The sequence below is a fragment of the Dipodomys ordii genome, unplaced genomic scaffold (assembly GCF_000151885.1).
Source record: "Dipodomys ordii isolate 6190 unplaced genomic scaffold, Dord_2.0 Scaffold5, whole genome shotgun sequence".
Classification (NCBI taxonomy): domain Eukaryota; kingdom Metazoa; phylum Chordata; class Mammalia; order Rodentia; family Heteromyidae; genus Dipodomys; species Dipodomys ordii.
Genome location: NW_012267221.1, coordinates 38,063,891 through 38,085,726, shown reverse-complemented (window position 1 = coordinate 38,085,726; position 21,836 = coordinate 38,063,891). Strand labels below are relative to the sequence as shown.

Sequence of the window (21,836 nt, the reverse complement as noted above, 5' to 3'; positions counted from 1 at the left end):
AGTGGCGCTGTGGCTCAAGTGGTAGAGCGCTAGCCTTGAGCTGAAAAGCTGAGGGACAGCGCCCAGGCCCAGAGTTCAGGCCCCACGACCGGACCAAAAAAAAAAAAAGATAACAGTACACTGCTGAAAAGCATATAAAATGGAACTGTCATATGAACCAACAATTTGACTTGTGGTACATACCCAAAAGAATCAAAAAATTATTTGTATGCCTGTTTTTCTAATATCATATTCACAAAGTCAAAATGTGAAAGATCAAGTATTTATTGAAGAACAAATCTTGTATCAATCATATATTACTCAACCTAGAAGAGGAAAGAATACATTTCATGTATGTGGCATAATATGAATGAACTATGAAGGCATTATGCAAATTGAAATACACTAGTAAGATGAATACTATATGATTCTACTTATATGAGATATCTAGTGTAGTCAAAATCACAAAGATAGAATGTCATGGGCACAATCCAAAATAGAATGACAATTGCCAGGATTTGGAAGTGTGAGAAAACAAAGTTGTTGTTTAATGGATACAGAGTTCCAGTGAGACAAAATGAAGAATTCTGAAGATGATTGGTAGTGGTGATTGTGTGGCATGATGTCACTAAAAATATTTAAGGTTGTAACGTGTATCCTACCACATTTTTTAAAAAGAAAATTAGGAAATGTGTAGCATATTGCAATATGACATGGCTCTGTATTACCTGTTTTCAAGGCTAGGGAAACAAAGTCTGCATTCCCTGTAGGCATGAGATATAACTCCAGGAAACAGAACTGTGAAAACAGAGTATTTCTGGGAAGGATGAAAAGCCAACATAAAGATGCATTAGGGAGGTTGTCACTGTTGAGATATGGGGCAGATTGTGCCTGGGCCAAGAAACTCATGGCCGACTGCCAAGAATGGTCTCTTGAGATGGGAGGCTGGAATCTGCTCCACATGTTCCTGTCTCCCTTGGTTCAATTTTCCTCTTGGGTTTTCATTGCCCCACTTTTGGGATTTTTAGTCCTCTGCTGTTCCATCTTCCTTAATGCAGGAAGGCTTAGGAAGCATGCTTAGAGGAAGACACTGATAAAATCTAATCTCACACAGAACTGGAAAGCTAAGATCAGAGGAGGCAAGTGACTATGACCCAAAGAACTTATGGACTCTCCCAGAAAATACTATGCTGGAAATAAGGTTACTGACCAGATATGGTGATATGGTGGCTAAGAGTCCTAAAACCTCTTTTGTAACATCTGATCATTCTATTTTGGCATGTTTATGAGAAAGGAAAAGGGAAAGACAGGGGGAAAATCGTGTTTTATACATATAACCTAAGGTATTTATAGAGCTTTGGGATTTTTCCCAAAATATTCTGAGACAAGAAAGTAGGTGAAGTATATAGAAATAAAATTGACTATAAAATTGACAAAGTAACAAGTGTTTGGGAGGTTCACTGTAATTGTCTGTCTACTTCTCTGTACATTCAAACTGTTCTGAAATAAAATACTTTGAAAATATAGTTGTTCAACAACATTGGTAAAGACAAATTCCCAAGATCAAAAGGTGTATTTCTGTGAGCCTTGTTTTAACAGTTCATCATGACAATAATTTCCATTCTCAAAGTAGCAGGAATTTCTTCTCTATAAGTCTCTTGCTCTGCAAAGGCACCTTTAAGTCTACAAAGTTTGAAAGTGATTGTAATTAGACTCATAAGTGGAGAGACTTTAAAGTACATGTTACTTGTACATACAGTATAATTATTTATACCTATACTTTTCTAATTATTTCTTGATATAAAAATAGTATGAAATTTAAACTATACTTTTATGACACCATACCATTGATTATCAACTGAAATAATTACAACTCTAAAAATCAGTAGCTAATAAAATCAGTTTTCAAAAACCTAAGTGTTGAGATGGTAAACTATCTACTAGAACTTTTCCATAGTCTTTCCTGGGCAAAAAAAAGAAAAGAGAAAACAAAACCTAAATGTCCAATAGGCAACGTGTTTGTACTTAACTTTACCTTACATACCTCCTATTCATCATTATGATATCTCACCTGTTTCTACAGTTGGTTATAATTATTCAGGGGAAAATCAGCAGTAATGCATTGTTACTTAGTAAATCCAAAAAGGAAAGTTTTAGAAGAGAGAGGACAGCTTATAAAGTTGGGGAAGAAAAGTTGAAGAATTACACCTTGAGAAAGGTCAAAGCCCTAAACCACCTCAGATGTTGTAACAACAAAAATAAAATAATAATATCTCACTGTGAATGATCTCAACTATTTCCAGTCTGTCAGATTCTCTGCTCAACATTTTACTGCCTTGGAAGTCTCAGTTACATAGCCTGGTCAAGGCTTTGGTCTTTACTGACCATCATAGCAAGGAGAGTTATTTTCCCCAAGTAAGAACAGGACCAGTGCTGGGTTTCATTGATTTTGTCCATTTGTTTGTCATGAAGAGCACAGACTTTGGAGACAAACTCTCCCATTTGAAAGTCTAGCTCCATTATTTTCTAAGTGTATGACCACAGGTAAATGTCTCAATCTCTCTGGGCATTAGTGCCCTCATCTATAAAATGGAACAAATAATAGTAACTACCTTGTAGAACTGTTTCAAGAGAAGTAATTGTTAAAGTGTGTTATTATTTGGTGATAGTTTGTATTCTTTACATATTAGTTATTTTTATTTTGCCAAAATAAAGGGATTGCCAAGTGAAAGTTAGATTGGAACCATCACTAACTGAAAGCTTTCGATCCCTCACTGAACTGCAAGGGGCATTCTTATCTCTGTCTCCCTTACACAGTGCCAGATTATGGAATGTGCATAGTGTAGGACCACAGTGGACTTGGATAGGTATTTCCAAGAAGGTTGATGCAGAAATGCAACACAACAGTATAACTTGACTAAGTTAGAGGTATGGAGAAACAACAGACCACAGGGCCAAACAGAAATAGCTTACAGAAAAGACATCCTTTAGGTGAACCACACAACTCTACAACAGTCAGAAGCAGCAAAGCTGCATATTCTTCTGACTAAGGGTTTGATGATATAAAAGACCAAGTTGTTATATGTACATATAGAGCAAGCAATATACATATGTATACATAAATATATCAATTAAACTACATCTTTATTGATTACTTGAATCCATACACTAATTTGTACATGGAAGCCACAACTCTAAGACATAGCTACAAACAATGTGAGATTCTGTCAATAGAGACTACAGAATTTTCCATTTTATGTGCAGTCAACTATTGATTGCATATTGATCTGGTTGATACATCTCTACACATCTTTGTCAGAATATCATTTCTATATATGAAAGGCAACAATATTTTGTCATTAGTACAAAATGCTGCCATATATTTCAGAGACATGTGTAAACAGCAGACATTTTTATTAAAATTGAGAATGTTATAAGAGCCATTATATGATGGAAGAGGTGATATTGGTCAAGATTCATTGTATAAATTCATATAGTGAATTAAAGCCTCTTGGTATAACTACCTAAGGACAAAAAAAGTAAATAAAATAAAAAAATTATAATAAAAATTGTACCTTACCCATTTCTAAACTAACATCATAATGCTCCAGTATTAATATGCAATTTTCAAAAGACTTCAAATACAAAGCTCTTTAAACTGTAGTGACCTGAGTAGCAAACATAAATTCCACGGGGAGTGGCATTTCTCTTACTTTGTTCATGAGAAAAGATTATATTAAACGTAATCGAGTAATTTTGTACAAAGAATATATGAAAAATGTTTCATCAAGAATGTCCAAGCTCACCGGGCACCGGTGGCTCATGCCTGTGATCCTAGCTACTCAGGAGGCTGAGATCTGAGGATCATGATTCAAAGCCATCCCAGGCAGGAAAGTCCATAAGACTCTTATCTCCAATAAACCACTAGAAAATCGGAAGTGGCACTGTGGCTCAAGCAGTAGAGCAGTTGGCTTGAGCTGAAGCGCAAGCGCAGTGACAGCTCCCAAACCCAGAGTAAGCCCCACGACGGACCACAAAAAAAAAAGAATGTCCAAGCTGCTGGGTGCCAGTGGCTTACACCTGTAATCCTAGCTACTCAGGAGGCTGATATCTGATGATTGAAGTTCAAAGCCAGCCGGGGCAGGAAAATCCATGAGACTTTTATCTCCAATAAACCACCTGAAAACTAGAAGTAGAACTGTGGCTCAAGTGGTAGAGCACTACCCTTGAGCTGAAGTGCTCAGGGACAGAGCCCAGGCCCAGAGTTGAAGCTCCACAACTGACAAAAAAAAAAAAAGAATGTCCAAGCTGGGTTCTTGCTTTCAATTAAGCACCAACAATGCTGAAAGTAGAGTTGTAGCTCAAATAGTAGAGTGCTAGCTTTGGGTGAAAATATCAACTATGTGACAGGGCTCAAGCCTTGAGTTCAGGAAAACCAGTATACACAGACAGTCTAGAGTCTAAGATAAATGTTAATAAAATGCTACATATTTCTAAAACAACATAAACAGGACTTGTTTGTACTAATATATGTCTACTTACCACTAAGGAGAATGTTAGACTTGAAATTATCAGTCATTGAGAATTTGAATGCACACTTTTCCAGTTGTTTCTATTCCTCTACAAAGATGTCTAATCAGACAATTAAAATTATTTCATAATAGCCTTCTGTATGCATAAAGATACTTGCTATAGAAACTTTAAATTCTCAAAGTACATTCTTACTCTATTAATTGTGTTTTATTTGAAAATGGCTTCATGGTCTCTGTTCAGAGGTGTGCTAAATGTCAGTTCTCCATTTCAAATTCAATCTTTCACAGGAAAAAAATAAATCCCTTGGGAAAGAATTGGAATAAAAGAGAAAGTCTGTCCCACATAAAATATGCTCAGGAAATGTTTGTTGAACAAATAGTCAAGGATCTCAGCTTGAACCCATGGTGCCAGTACATTTCAGAGAATTCTGTCTGGATATCTCAGCAACCTGGTAAGGAAGACCTAATAAAAGTTTATTCGCTTCAAGAGATTAAAAAAGCCAGGTGCTAGTGGCTCACACCTGTAATCCTAGCTAATCAGGAGGCTGAGATCTAAAGATCGTGGTTCAAAGCCATCCTGGGCAGGAAAGTCCAATAAACCACCAGAAAACCGGAAGTGCCACTGTGGCTCAAATGGTAGAGCACTAGTGTTGAGATGAAGAGCTGAGGGACAGCGCCCAGGCCCAGAGAGAAAACTCCCTATCCCCTTCTTCTAGATACCTGTCTGGTGCCCTGGGAAACAGAGAGCTCCAGGTAAAGAAAGGACTCCCAATAATGTGTTTCAAAGTTCCCCATGGATAGACATACCATCAGCACCATGTTTATATATCCTATGAGACTCTAGAAGGAAGTAAGAGAAAGGCTGTATCCCATTTTGCCATGTCGCCCATGTGACCCTTAGAACACTGCACTGCAGTGCCTAGAAAGGAGAAGAGTGGCCAACTTGACATTTCACAGGAATATCAGGGATCTCCTGAATTACTATTTTACGAGAGCACACAATATGACTTGAATACATGGGAGAGGCTATAAAATTTAGCACAGTTAGTTATGATATAGCAACCCTAGGGGAAAATATTAAATAAATAAACCTCCATCATTTTTAACCACCTTTTCCTTCACAAGATTTGTTTCCATGAAAATTACAAGACTGTGATCACAAGGAGGAAAAGATAGCAATAGTAAATGCCTGGGTTTATCTTGGACAGTGGTGTGTCACAATTATCACTGTTTCTTTGGGTGTCATGTTTGCAGGGAACTCAAGCCATTGCTAAGTTCTTTAAAGATTTGCTTGATTAAAAAAAAAGTACTATATATATTCTGACTGATTTCTCTCAACTATTTAAATGTCATTCTGTCCCATCATATCTGATAAGCAAAAACATTAACTCAGGTTGACATCCTCTCTACCACAGACACAAAGATATTGAATTATCTAAGGACTGTTCTAAATACCAGCCTTTAAATGATAGCTGATCTGCTAAAAGCAAGTATTGTTTCTGACAGGGCATGTCACATTTCTAACTCTTCATTCTGCATTGTGCTACATCCTGCAATGTCAGCTAACTTGGAAAGCAGTGGTATACAACAGGACGGGGTGACTTAAAATTGAATGAAAGCCACTATTCAGCCTGAACATCCATTTTATGTCATCCATTAGGGAAAATACAAGGGCAAAGAATGAAAGGTTATTTTCAACCATTGTTTAAACTATGCAGTGCTTCCTTGAACACTTACGTTAAATGTATTTCTCTTTTCTGTATCTTTACTCCATGATTCATTATTGTAAAAGTCAATTTAAGAAATAAATCCTATGCCATTCCCCTAATCAACTTGTACTTATGTATGCATGCTGTCACCTCATTCCATAATACAGTTTTTGGCTTGAAATCACAGGCTTTTTAAAATTCTGGAGTTGGAAAGGACTTAGGAGGTAATATAGGTCAACTCATTTATTGTGCTGATGAGGAAACAGCGCCAAGATGTAAAAAGATTTGTCCAAAGTCACATTGCTAATTAGTGGCAGAACTCCTGCTAGAACCTCCATCCCTTTTCAGTCAGTGTCTTTCAACTGTGCTGCGTGGGGCATAAGCTGCTCTGAGAGCTGCAGCGAGCAGGAGGGCACCTTGAGATTATTTACAGTAGGATAAAAGCAGACAATTAGACCTAACTTGCTCTGATTGAATTTCTGCTGTATTTTCATTTCTTGTCACATTTCAGTGATTTCAAAGAGCTTGCTATTTATTTAAAGCAGTTCACTCAAAATACTGGTGAATTGGACTTTTAAAAAATATTATATAATAGACCAAAAAATAATGAATGGAAAGGGAGTTGAGTAAGGAATGTGAAGAAGGAAGCACTCAGTTGTTGCTTAGCTATGGCTCTCCTTTGCAAGGTGAGAGAACTAAGGATCAGACCCATTCATTCCCTGGCCCTGGGTCACCATGAAACAAATATTTATCCACTCATTTCCTAGCTCTTTTTCCAAGAAACTGTTGTCATCCAAACCTTCCACAACTTCTTCCCAATTAAAATTACCCTTCCACTAAGATCATCACTTCCAATTACTTTGTGAGAGATAATGGGAAACTGGAAGGCTAATAGTCATATCCTAGAAAGGCACTTCTTGGGTCTAAAGGGGTAAAAGAACACTTTCGAATAATTTCAGGAAAACCATAAATCTGAACTTTCGTCTATCATCACAGTTGAATTACTGTTCTGTGCTAAGGAATTTTTCCCTTTGGGTATAGATTTCCGATACTGAAGTTAGTACATGTTGTCTCCCATGTTGTTTTCATTAACAGGTTTAACTTTTATATTTTATTTCTCTCTCTCTCTCTCTCTCTCTCTCTCTCTCTCTCTCTCTCTCTCTCTCTCTCAGCAGTAAGGCAATGAGTACATTTCTTGTGGAGCATTGTTACCCCCTCCTTTGTGTTTCTCCTACTATTCCTCCCCTCCCACCTCCTCCCACCCTCCTCCCCTACTCCCCAAAGTTGTCTTGCCAACTGGGCTCAATTGTTTTAACTCTATGACCTTCTTTCATGGCTCTGGCCCTCTTACCAAAGTTAGCTTCCTTATTAAATATGCCCAAACCACTTATTTAATAATACAAGGTCCTTTTCAGAAAATGGGAACATTTTCTTAGTTTAGAGCCGCATGAACTTCTCCTGTTGTCTCTGTTGGCCTTCCAGTACTTGAACCACTTGTTCTTCTAACCTTCTAGTCTTAAAAGCATTCTGCTAATCTGGGAGACAGATGCAAAAGAGGACTCAAAATAGTGGTTCTTTGCCATTCGAATGTCACTCCAACAGCTAAGCACTGACAATAACTTTAAAGCTTTTGTCCTCTTTGGGTCATTTTTTTTAAGTCTCCATTCATTCTGAGTTTTAACCTCTCTGGTTCTCTTCATGCAGGTTCTTACCTATGTTTCATATTTGTACTAGGTCATCTGTCTTTTTTTCCCCTTTGAGCACAGTCTTTTAAACTTGAGATAACCCTAGCACTGGGTCCTCACCAGGCCTTAGAGCCTACAGGAATACCACCTTTTTATTTCTCATGAGAAAAGAAAACAATTCAGAATTATACTGTGAGAGTTACATTTTCAGGTCTTCTTTTTCTCCTTAATTATTTGGCCTATTAGGGTTTTGTTTATGGACAGTCCTGAGACAGAACGGAACACAAAAACTGAAAGTCAGACTAACATGGTTAAGACATGTTAGTAGGGATTTAAGTAGGGGGCAGTGGAGACTGTGTATCAAACTCAGGACATTGTGTATTCTAGGCAAGCATATGACCACTGAACTACCTTCCTAGCCCACATGCTTTTCACACTATAATCATCACATTTTAACATTAGCCCTAATCATAAAATCATCGTAGGGTCTTTTCTGTCTTGCTGACTACTGTCTTGTTATTTTGCTGCCTTTCATGAAAGGGAAGTGGAGAGACAACTCCAAACTCTTAGAAATAATAATTGTTAACATTTCTGATCAAAGCTATTATGTGAAGCATCAATGACTAAGCTGAGCCTTGATGCTGCTCATCATATTCTGAAGGCTTGCATGGCCCAAAACACCTTTACCACAAATAGTAGAGTAGCCCATCACAAGGTGAATCTCCATGCCCCAGGAAGTAGAGGTAGTTAATCCAGGATGGATGGGCACTGCCTACAATGTCACATCTACCATCCACAGAGGCTCCAATGTGCACTAAAATTTGTCCCATGTTCAAGCCCCATTTGGATGAAGTGATTCATCATGGGCACTGATATGTGCCAGGTGAGCAACACTACCTTGAAGATTCTGCCCACCTGTGAGTCACACCTTCTGTCATCAGGCATCATGTGGCCTAATGTGGTTCACCACTGCCAGTAGTAGAGGTGCCAGTAAAGACAGGTGTTCCTGCTGCTCCTTTTGATGTCACAGTGCCTCCATGACTGCTTTCAGAAACCAATGACAGAGAAACATGCCTTCTTCCTCCTATCCTCATTCTCCTTCCTAGAGCCCCTTTTCTTACTGTAAAATTGGAGGGATCTTTGCAAGTTCAAAAGAGACTTCTATGACACTCATCATTTTCATACCTCCCCACACACTTCAGAAAGACACTATTATATCCCTAAAAAAGGAAGAAACTACAATGGAAAGCTTTTGCTCCCTTTTAACTGAATGGCTATGCATTTCAGAGCAGGATTGGAACCACTAGTCCAATTGTCAATTTTCCATAATCTTCTCACTAGTTGCCCTGGCAGCACTTATAATCTCAGTCCCTGGAGGGGGAAGGTCTGTGCCCATGTGCATGACTACTATTTAAAGATGGAACCCAAAAGGTATACATATGCTCTAACATGGCTGCAGTTTTAGCTGTTCAGAGAACCCAGCAAGATAAATAACCATGCCATGAGAAATTACAGCATTATGTACTGCAATAAATATGACAAATGATAGGCCAGATATTCATTGGCTCATAACAGTTGGCAGGCATTACCATCTGTGGATCCAAAGTTCAAAGTATTTGTTTTCTCTCCTACAGCTGCCTTGATATTTCTCTGCCTCAGCTGGAACCTCTGGCCTCTAAGACAGCCTGGACAACCTTGCAAAATCTTTGCCCTTACTAAAGTTTTTGTTAAGAATTATAAGTATTGAGGCAAAAAAAAAATCCAAACAGCCAAACTGCATTGCATGTATGGGAGAGAGAGAAAAAACACAAGAGATTTGGCATCCCTTTCTTAATGTAGAGGGCTTTTTACTTGCAAAGACTCTGAAAGCAGGAGAGGCAAACATAAGGATAATTAAGAAAAATGATAGTGTTTGTTGCCTCAGAAGAAATAAATCTTCTGTGTCTCTCCTTCACTTATTGATTAAACAAGGAACCCTACAATGGATTTAAGTTCCAGCTTTTGTCACTAGAAAGGTAACACTGAAGTCCATTATTTCATTATGTGAAATGCTAATCTATATTTCTCATTTAGAATCTAAACCCTTCGTTTGGTTCAAATCTCACAGCTTACGCCACTGATAAGAGAATGCCTAATGAGCTCTAATGTCACCACTGCAAAACTACCCAATTAGATCAGAGGCTCCACAGCACGGTACAGTGTAAACTTGCAAGGCAAAGCCTTAACAGTATGGAATTGGAAATCTATGCTAAGAAAAATCAGATTTTTAAGCAGATGTCTTCCTAAACATGATTTCTTCCTGCTCTTGAGTCTTCCCACTAGGCTATAGGGAAATATTTCAACAGAAAGATAGGGCAGGCAGTGAAAGATGCTGATAGGATTCTCTTAATAGTAACCTTCTCCCCAGTTACTAACCCAGTCTGGAGGTGAGAGAGATAGTTAAGCAACACAATTGATATCTTGATTATTAAGTATTTTTCTCTTTTTTAGAAATTATAATTTTTTTCTTATAAATTATATAAATTTTTCTGTCAGCACCCATTAAAAATACTAAATGATAACTGGGTACTGTGCCATATACCTTTAATCCTAGCTACTCAGAAGGCTGAGACCTAAGGATCTCAGCCAGAGATTGGATGCCAGGCTGGGCAGAAAAGTCTATGAGGGGTGTGGCTCAAGTGATAGAATTGGTGTTCCACTTTGAGCAAAAGAAACCAAGTAAGAACACAAAGTCCTAAGTTCAAGACCTAGTACTGGCACCAAAGAAAAGAAACTATTTAATGACCACACTCAAAAGCAATATTTTTCTACATCTCCCCCAACAGATACAAAACCTCAAACCCTAAAGATCATCAAGAGTACATTTTGATAAGGAAACTTTAGGATTCTGAGAGCACTCTACTACCATTTCTTATCTGAGTCCCCAGCCATCAAATCAACATTGTCACAATAAATCAGTGATTATTTGTTGACCCAATGTGCATTGAACACTGGCTGTGTGTTCAGCAATAAGTATTAGTGGGGGGTTAGGAGACAAAAATAAATCAGACATGGTCACACTTTTTATAACTGCCAGTCATGAAGATAAATCAGTGTACAGTAGGGCAGAGACATGAGAGACACACACAGTGCCAGAAAAATGGAGAGATATGTTCAGCTTTAAGAATAGTACCAAGGAAAGTTTCCTGGAGAATATGGGACTTGAAGAAAAGGTAGATCTGGAAAACGGCAGAGCACCCAAGACCAAGGGGGAAAAAAGAGTCAAACAAAAGCAGAAAGGTGGAAATGCACTTATAAATCAAGTAAAGAGAGAAAACAAGCAGAATTCCAGACATATGAATAAGCCCTGAAAATCATTCAAAAATATCAATTGAGCTTTTTTCCTTAATATATTTCTGGCATCCTCTCGGGCACTGGGGCAATAGAAAACAAAACCAACTAACCTCTGCTCCCACAGAGTGGTATTCTAGCTCGGGGAAATGTACCTGGACAAAGATAAATGAATAATGAATGCTTCATATAGTTTTAAATTATATAAGTATTGGTGCACAGAGGTTTTAGAAGGTGTTTAATGAAATTCATTTGATAAGGCACCTTTTGAGCCCATGCTGAAAAGCAAGTAAAAGATAAATTAAATGTCTATCTCAAGGAATTATAATCCAAGCAGAGCCCCTGAGGAAATGTGTGTTCAGTATGTATGAGGAAGTAGACTCTATGATGGCTGGACAAAAACAAATGGGGAAATCTATTCACATTAGAGAGTTGGCCTAGGAGGGGAGTGGCAGGCCAGATTTGCAAGGTTCTATTAAAGTTAGAACTTAGGGATAAAACAAAATGTCAGAGTTTAAAAGCAAAGCATTGACATGACCTAGGTTACATCTCAGGTTGGTTAGGGAGGCTCCTGTCTGGAAGACAGACAGGAAGTGGTAAAGAGGAAATTGGAGGAACCCATTAGAAGATCACAGCAACAATGTGGAGAGAAAGGAGCAAACAAGAGATAATGGCAGCATAAATGAAGAGTATTAGATGACCTAACTTGAAGACTGTGAGGGCAGAGAAAGGTGAAAACAGCTTTTTATGGGGTGATTACTCTTTGTCTGAATTGGCCAAACATTCCCCTCTTTATTTAAAGGAGCTTAGCTTACACAGTAGCAAGTTAATTTAACCTGACACACAGCCATAGTATTGAAAATATCTGAGTAGCAAAGCTAGCTGGGATTGCTCAGAAGTTACAGTTATCTATAACATGAGCCTCACCAAGAAAGTGACCATATTTTAACTAATTTGACTGATAGTCTTAGTAATATTGTGTCCAGTGCACTCTCTCACCCTGGATCTTCTCTATTCACAGCTTAAATGGTTCCCAGTTTAAAAAGCTCATTATATTCTACTTCTCTAGCTAATGCGAACTGTTAGGAAGAGTAATGCAGTCATTGTATATAACAGCCACATCTTGGCTTCTTTTCTCTAAACACAGCATTCACCTTCTGAGGAGGGGTAGGGAAGAACTGATAAGGAATTTTGTAATTGCAGGTGGTGTTGGTGCTTTCAGACACTCAAGCAGCAGCGCAGGAGTGGCCAATGGCCATTTCATCCCCATTTCTAGCTCTAGGTTTGTTAGCTCCATATCCTTCCTCATATTGAGTTCCCCTGGCTTAGTCCTGGTTTCCTCACCTTCTCCCTTAGTATGTCTTCCAGGCACCCCTCTGATTTCTACTGTTTCCACATCTCCTTTCACGAATTCATTTTTATTATTGACACAAGTTGTCATGTCATGGGAGAAGAGATTGCCCTGATGGCTCAAATATCTCCACAATCATATGCTTGGTAAAAGTTCTTAATATCACCCCAGTAAGAGTTCCTTCAGTAGACACATCAGGTCTAACAGAAGACACAAAGGAAGACTGTGTTTCCAAATGCCTGCAGCAATCTCTAGGTCAGTCCTTCTCTAACAACAAAAAAAAAAAAAGGAGGAAAAGCATCCATCAGCATAATGCGATGAAAATTGCAAGGTGATGTGTCAGAAATAGCAACACAGGTCAAGCTGGCATTTGTTGTTACTGGAGTTGATGAACTGCTATTCCTCCCCTTGTAGCTGCTTTTGATTCTCTAGGAAAACTAATACTCTTACGAGTCATTATCTTTTCAGAGCAACAGAATATGAGAATTTTTTTGTCCACTATGAGATGATGATCCCCTTGCAAAATAAAGCTGACCCTTACTCTCAGTATGGTACGTTGTTATTGGCAAGCAGCAATTATTCACATAACTGCATTCACAAAAAATACTTCACAGTGGTGTTTCTCAAACTTTATTATACATGTGCAGTACTTGAAGATCTTGCTAAAAATTAGATTGGAATTCAGAGGATTTGGTATGATCTAAGATTTTGATATTTTGAGTGAATTTCCAAATAAAACTCAATGCTGTAAATTTTCCAATCACATTGTGTGTGGCAAATTATTAAATCATTTCTTCAGCATTATATTTTCAATCACTCTGTATTTTGTTTTATTTATTAGACTTAAACTATTTTCTACTAGACTCAGATTTTAGACAGGACCTTTATTATCCCAGTGTTTGGAAGTTCTCTGGAGATAGTATCTCAGATTTTTGATGTTTAGGTTTTTTCTGAATGGAAGCTTCATTCCTTAGTTTATCATTCATACTTTTTTTACCCATTATCCTAAATATATAAGTCATTTTGCTAATTCATTGAGTTGAGGAAATTTTCCTTCTTGAACCCTTAGAAAGTTGGTAGACAGATTATTTAAGAGATTCTTTATTTCAGGGCCAGGCATGTTGGTGTATGTCTATCATCCCAGATACTTAGGAGAGAGAGGTAAGAAGATCATGGTCCAATGCTGATCAGAGCAAAAGTGAAGACTGTTTGGAAACAAACTCTAGGCTAAAAACCAAGAGTATGGTTCAAATTAGAGAAAATTTATGTAGCAAGTATGAGGCCCAGATTGGTTAATACTTTCTGGAAAGAAAAGATAAAAAGCTATCATTTTATTTGTTCTTTTTTAGAATGAGAGCTATGGAAAATCATGGAAGAGAACATAGAAAAAATGTCACCTTACATTTTGATTCAGATCCTGTAATTTCAAAGAAAGCCTTTGACGAAGGATTGATTTTGATAATTTCCTGCATTCCACTTAACATCACCTGGAGCCAATCAAGAGGAATCAGAATATCTAGCTCTGACATTTGGGTGTGAAGCAAAAACAACACCTTTATATTTTAAACTTCAGTGTTTCTGAAAGTGAGAGGTTGAGAGTCTGAGAGGTTGAAAGTTCTGGTTTTATCCATGCATATGAAGAAGGAGCAAATCATTGTGTCCACAGGGAAATTTGAATCCAATTGGCTGAGCTGGTGTTTCTATCTAAAACCTTTCTGATGCAGAATTGCTGATCAAGCCAGTTTGCTTTCCAGATAAACATCCTCTAAAGTCTGTGGTTGAAAAGATTCCATTTCCTTAAAACCTATGCCAACTTCAAGATTATCAATTTATTTTCAAATTGCAGAGTTGGGATGGTATTCGAGTATGCAGGAGGATATATTGCTCAATTGTCATTTAACTATCCATAAATTAAATGTCTGCATAAAAAGGAATGCATTTTACAATTTTCAAATTGAGGAAAGTTTTATGGGAAGATGTAATGAGAATAAGAATGTATTTTATGCAGGAAGAAAGGCTGTTTGACATGAAGAAGCATTGACATGGATTTAAGAGTCTAGAATTGGAATAGTGACATCCTAAAAGATGGCTTTAGGCACAAATGCACCTAGTTAGTTCAAAAGACCATCGCTTGATCATACCTGACTTCTTGAAATCTCAAAGAGGCTGTGATCCCATAAAAGAGAGGAGCACCTCAGATCTAGCCACCAAAACTGGGCATATTATTGAAGGGAGCACAACCTAGAGCAGAGGTATTTTAATCTGGTAGTGAGAGGCTTAGATTCCCCAGGCAGACCAGTTTAATTGTAGTCCACAGACTACCTGTGTGACCTTGAATAGGTATATAACTTCCTTACACAACAGTTTCTAAGCTACAAAATAACAATATATTTATGAAATAGAGTTGTGGGCATGAAGTGAACAACATCTGTATGAAGTGCCTATCATGCCACATGGGTGAGCATAAATTATGTTTATTAAGTAAATGGGCTGTAATACGGTAAAGTGGTATAAGTGGGCATTCTCTTCCAATCATGTGGCCCAGTTTCAAATGCCAGTCCTTGGCACTCTACTGGGCACATTAGAAATCTACATGAAGATGAAGTTGCTCACATAATGAGTGATCTTGGAGAATTTACTAGCCTATCTGAAACTCAATTTAATCAGAGTATTTCCCAAGTTTGGTTTATGTTAGCTCCCTACCCCTTAATAGTCCTATTATTAAATTTGATAAGCTTTAACTCTATGAAAAATAGTTTACACAAGAAAAGGGAAAAGAAAGAAAACAAAACAAAAAGACTTATAGTGTTAAAGGAGCAGAAATCTTCCAGGTTAGCATCTACACATTAATCAACCCTCCCTGGACACAGTCATTCATCAATTATGACTCCACTTCACAGTGCTGTCATGCAGCTAATATTTGACTATTTAGTGCACAATAATAATCTCTTTTTACTGCATGTTTCTTAACACACAGTACATGATGATAATACCTTCCATTTATATAGCACCTTAATATTTTGCAAAGCCTTTCATATCCATTATTTTATTTAACTTATAAGAGGCGTATTTATCTTTGAAAAGGCAGATTTGAGGAAATTTCCAAATTTGATTTTTATATCTTCACTGCTACCAAGGGTTGTCATTGAAAGCAGAGTGTTCATTAATGGTTGTGTATGTGTGTTTTGTGTGTGTGTGTGTGTGTGTGTGTATGTGTGTGTGTGCTCTCAACCACTTGAGCTACAGCTCCACTTCCAGTATTTTTGGACATATATATGTATATATATATACACACACACACACACACACACACTATATATATATATATATATATATATATATATATATATATATATATATATATATATATATCTAGAGAGAGAGAGTGGTTAATTGGAGATAGGAGGTTCAGGGACTTTCCTGCCTCAGCTGGCTTTAAATGATGATTCTCAGACCTCAGCCTCCTGAGTAGTTAGGATTACAGGTGTGAGTCACCACTGGCGCCATGCGCATCAATAATCTTTTTAGAGACAAGGCTATAGTCACTATATCTCTGGATGCTTGATGCAGAGGACAAGGCCATCCTGCCATGAAAATTACCTTCAGGATCCCACTTTTTTCGGCTCCTATCTGGTCCCATATCACCCACTATTTTAACAAACATGTCTGGTTACATTTAATCAAATTCTATGTTTTCACACATTCCAACTCTCCATGTATTTACTATTACTGTGAGTTATGCCTTCCCTTGAGCCTTGTAAATCAAACCTCTATATTGCTTCCTTACTTAATATTACCCATAATCCTTCAGTCACCTCCTCTTTTAAACCTAAGCTTAATCTCTTTGCCTGGGATTTGCTAATTTTTATTTCTTGATTACTTAGGCTTCTCTTTCACTTTACTGAAAATACTTTACTATCTACTGTCAAAAGGGACCTGCGGCACAGGAAACCAAAGGCTTAAAAGGAAACCCAAAAGAGATGGCTTCCCAGGGCTGCCTCTTGCTGATCCTCAGCTTCGGAACTCCTTCTCACCCATATTGTACACAATCTACAATAGGTCATTCTATTCAGAAAACTGTAGTCTTTGTATCACTCTGTGAAGAGAATGTAAACTGTTCCCGGGGACAGAAGCAGTCAAAGGACAATTTCTTCTACTTTCATAAGCCCAAAATCTTCCACGTCAGATTTGTTGAATTCTCTGGACACTCTGTAGGTCTACCACTCCCTTTCCTGCCTTCTAATCTTTTCAACAAGCTTAGTTTTTCTTTTTTAACTTAGTAAACAGTCATATCATGTTATTCCATCTGTCTTAAGGTTAGCTTGTTTAATTCTAATAATAGTATTCACTGATGTAATTATTATTTATCTTACAAATAAGGAAATTAAGAGCAAAGACAAATGCATCCAGGAATTGACCCTGAACACCTGAGTCTAGAATCTGTTCTTCACCTTGACTCTATTCTGTCTCTCTGTTCTTACTATATAGATCACCTGCATCCAACTTCGGAAATGTTCTCCTTAACATAACCTTGCAACAAAGCCACTATAATGACTCTCCCCATCCGCCATGTGGCAGCAAAACAATCTAAATCATTATCTTTCAAATTATTTTGGAAATATATTCTTTTAAAGACTAATTCCTCAAGCTGTTTATTGACCTACCAAAACCCCTCTCATTCCAATGCTGAAATTACATGCCATTCTTCTATCCTAATCATATCTTAAGCATTTGTGTTATTCATCCAACATCAATAGTTGGCAGTCCATCAGGATTTAAAAGAAAAGAGGTAACAAATTCATTGAGAATAAACCTCAAAGACATAATATTTCTGTACTCTTCATACAATGTAATTTTTGCATTAATCCTCATGAGTAGTATATAGGCTTCAAAATGGAAATGTGTTGCCTAAATTTGGAGGAAAATAGAGATAAAATAGAAAATAAAAATACACAGAAGACATAACAAAACAAAGTAATTTGAATCTTTTCTCTCTTGGAAAAGAAAGAATAACTCTTTGGGAAGACAATTGGAAGAGAAATAAAAATGCACAGCTCCACTTAGTAACCTCATTTTCTGGGTCTACTAACCTAGTAGTAAACTCCTAATACACAACTACCATGTACATTGGCCTTCCATCTTTCCATTCTAGACTTTTGCATTGTTTTCATTCTTTTATAATGTCTAATAAATTACCAGCAATGTACTGGCTTAACATATTTTTTTATCTAGAGTACATATGATCCATGAAGGATGGTAAATTTCTGTCAAAATAATTCACCCCCATTGATTTTGTATGCAATCAGTTTTGCATTTTATTATCCAGCTCTGTAGGAGAAAAAAAATAAAAGGTCAATCCTTCCCTATTTTTCGATTCCTCCCTGCCAATATCATTGCCAAAGAGTTTAAAATGCCTTAAGAAAATCTTCCCTAGCTCCACCTATATCTCACACACACATGCAAACACATGCGTGTGCGTGCGCGTGCACACACACACACACCATGCATCATGCTACTTGAGGAGCAATTATCTTTCCTAGATGCATAGAAAAAAAATATGGTTTGTGTGTCTAATTCTCTTTTAAAATTGTTGGTTTTGTTTTTAGTTTTGGAGAAAGTCACTATGTCATTCCAGGCTGGACTGGAGTTCATTATGTGACCTGCACTGGCCTCAAAATGGATCCTCCTCCTCAGTCTCCACTTGCTAGGATTAAAGATATGAATCATCATTACCAGATTATTAATTCTTTTCAATACATAAAATTAAATGTTTCTAATGTATCTAAGCTAGTCAGTAAGGGATGAAAATCAGTTACTTATAGCAAGATTGTCATTTGGTAATGAATTTGTGAAGAGAGAAGTCACTTCAAATATTGTTTAATAGACACTCTTAATAAGTTCATGAAAAGATTAAGGTAAAATGGCTGTCTATAAAGAGAAATGTCCTTGCCTGGATCACATGTATGTGTACATGTATATGAACTAAAAATACATTAATACTTGAAAAAATATCTTACATTTAGCCCTTAAGAAGGCAAGAACTCTTAAGCAGTAGAAGAAAGCATACATCTAATGATTATCTATATTATTGCATAATTGTTAGTTCTCAAATACTTAAAGGTAGCATTAATTTTAAAAATAAAGAATATGTTGGGCTGGGGAGATGGCTCAGTGGTAGAGTGCTTGCCTTGCATGCATGAGGCCCTGGGTTCAATTCCTCAGCACCACATAAAGCAAAAAGAAAAAAGCCAAGAGTGGCGCTATGGCTCAAGTGGTAGAACGCTAGCCTTGAGCTGAAGAGTTCAGGCCCCACAACCAGACCAAAAAAAAAAAAAAAGAAGAATAGGTTTTGTTTTCAAGAGGGCTATATTTTTTGTTTTCTATTGTTTTTAGTTAATGTTCTAAAATCATAATTTAAAGGAAGAATAAATGACACAGTATGTTAAAAACAGTATGAAACAGTATGTTAAAAAGAAAAGCTCTCAAGCTACATAAGTAAATAACATTATCTTAGTTTGTGGGGGGGGAAGTATATTTTTTGAAGCATTTAAAGGCCAGTATCAGACTGGGGGCATAGAATGTGGTGTAGGTGACAGAGCACCTACCTAACCAAGCATGAGCCTTCCAACACTGATACTGCCATTAAAATAAATAAATAAAAGGATTTGGTACCCTGCATCTTGTATATACATTTGTCTAATTTGGGGAAGGAAAAGGAAATAACAAAATGCTGAAACAAGGACACAGGATGACCCACTGCACAAATGGTACCCACAAGACACTATATTGGAAATTAACTTTACAACTTGGTGTGGGTGTGGGGGGGGGTGGAGATGAGGGGTGAGGGAGGGAACGGATAGTGGGAGAACAACAATGGAGGGGGTCACAATGCTCAACAAGAACTGTGCTCATTGCCTTACTCATGTAACTGTATCCCCTCTGTACAGCATCTTTACAATAAAATAAAAGTTTTTTTTTAAAGGAAAAAAAATGTAGGACAGTTTGGTATTTCCTAGTTTTTTGCATCTGGATGGACTGTTGCCTGACCCAAAAGAACATCTCTGCAACACAACAACATGGTACTAAGCTCAGTAAGGCCAACCAGTTGTTAATGGTGGGAATCTGAGGTAGCATTGGAAAGAGATTAGAAAAATAGATTTTTATATTTATTGAAAAAATATTCTGGTGTTCATTAGTAAGATGCTCTCCCCCCTCCTTGCTAGAGAAATTTATAAGGAAAAGTAGTAGGGTAGAGTTGGAAGCAAGTTCAGTTCCATTCTACTTTCAGACACTAGATGCTTTCTGTAGCATACAACCTCCATCTGGAAGCCATATAGTCCACACATCAATCAAATCTAATGCTAGACTTGATCTGTGCCCTTGGTATCACCCATCCAAATCAAACTTCTGGTTAAACTGTGCCAGTCAAACTATTCTCTAATAGAAAAAAATCCAGGATACCAAATATTTTTCTCAAATATGTCATAAAATGATGAAAATATTCAATAAGGGTAGCTTGATTCAACTGCTTTATATCACAATCATTTCCTTACGCAATGACATATGGAAAAACGAAAAAATTGAATGACACATTTGAGAAGTTTTAAATTTCAGTTCTTGAAACTTTCACAAGTACTTCAACTTTTTTCTAATCACCAACTTGGGGAAACATGTGACCAAAAGCCCTAAGTTAAACCAAATTTAATCTTAATAAAAATTTTCCTTTTTATATGGAGCCAGAGTCAATTAAAGCATATTAAAAACATCCTTGTGTTTCCCTAGCCTTATGTTAGGTACTCTGCTTTATCTGCATGCTGGATTGTCCCAACTCACAGGAGTTTGTTAGTCCTATTTTTTTTTCTGCTTGAAGGAAAATAAAAGAAGGAAAATGGGAAAAGCTGTCCTAGAATCTTACATGGTGTGTGAATCCACTTAACATAATTGTAATGCCCAATTAATCTTAGTATCATGAGTGATGAGTCCTTTCTCCAGGTGTTTCTTCAAAAATAGACAAATTTAGTGCCAATGTTTGATTATTGTTTTAAATTAACTGTGACCTAGCAAAACTAATGGGGAAGCAAATAATTGAACCAAATCTATATCCTTAAACATTCCCTGGAGCAATTATAGCAGTAGGCTAAACCTCCTGGACACCAAATATTTTAGGTAGTATAAGAAACAATGATTGAATTCCATCATTTGCATCCTTCTTTATATTGTGATTTGATGGTATCTCCTGCCATCTACTGATAGACAGAAAAGATAAAAAAATATATTTTCTGAATCACTTGGCCATTGTACCATAGATGATCAATACTATGTCTTGTTTGAATACAAAAAATAATAATCTTATATATCAGGATTTTCCAGAAACTAGCAAATGTGCTTGCTTCCAGTGAAGAACTTTTGGATGCAGTCACATATTATTCACATATTATACACAAAGACATTATGGTATAGAGAAAATATATTACTGGCTTTGGAGTCAGACAGTGTTATAGCCTGTTCATCCAAGGACATAGGATCTTGCTCTTAGTTTAGGATTCTTATTCTAAAATAAAAGTATTGGGGTGGGGTACATGGCCTCTCTCCTCCAAGATGTTCTAAGGTTTATGAGATATTTGAATCCTTGATGAATACAATTCCAAAGTATAGTCATTCATAATTTTATAGATAGCCCCATTAGAAACTAGACTGCCACCCTTTGGTCATAGCCAGAGCCTTTCACCAATCTGCAGCAGGCTCCTCCCTATATTGCCTGTTACAGTCAAGTACTGCATATCCAGCCTGTCCCCAATATGCAGCATCTTTAGGGCCCATCTGCTGATCTCCCTTATGTTGACAGAGCCTTCTTCACTAGGAAATACTCCATTCACTCACAAAATGAGCATGTGAAGAGAGATTAAGTCCTTGAATTTAAATGGCTTTGCCAGCTACTCTGCAGCTGACCTCAACTTCCAGCTGAGTGATAGATATATTTAATTCTTTTTCTAACCTTTGAGGAACAGTCAGTCCAATGACGCTTCACTTATCTGAGGGTCACTTATCTGTTAACTTCAAATGTCTAGAACACCACTGAGAACCAAAGACAGGCCAGAAAAGGCCTTGGAGAAATGTTTTTAAAGGTCTCTAAAAAGCAGAAATGCATGTCACCAAACACATTCACTAAAGTTCATGAATTTGACTTCAGAGAGTTTCTTCTGCCCCATTCAAAGACATACATCATCAATATAAATAAATTTCAAAGCTT

The 21,836-nt window shown here is 37.1% G+C and overlaps 1 pseudogene; it reads right to left on the bottom strand.

The window, feature by feature from the left end:
- Window positions 1-12,676, bottom strand: part of LOC105994208 — an 18,746-nt pseudogene extending 6,070 nt beyond the window's left edge.
- Between the last annotated feature and the right edge of the window lie 9,160 nt (window positions 12,677-21,836).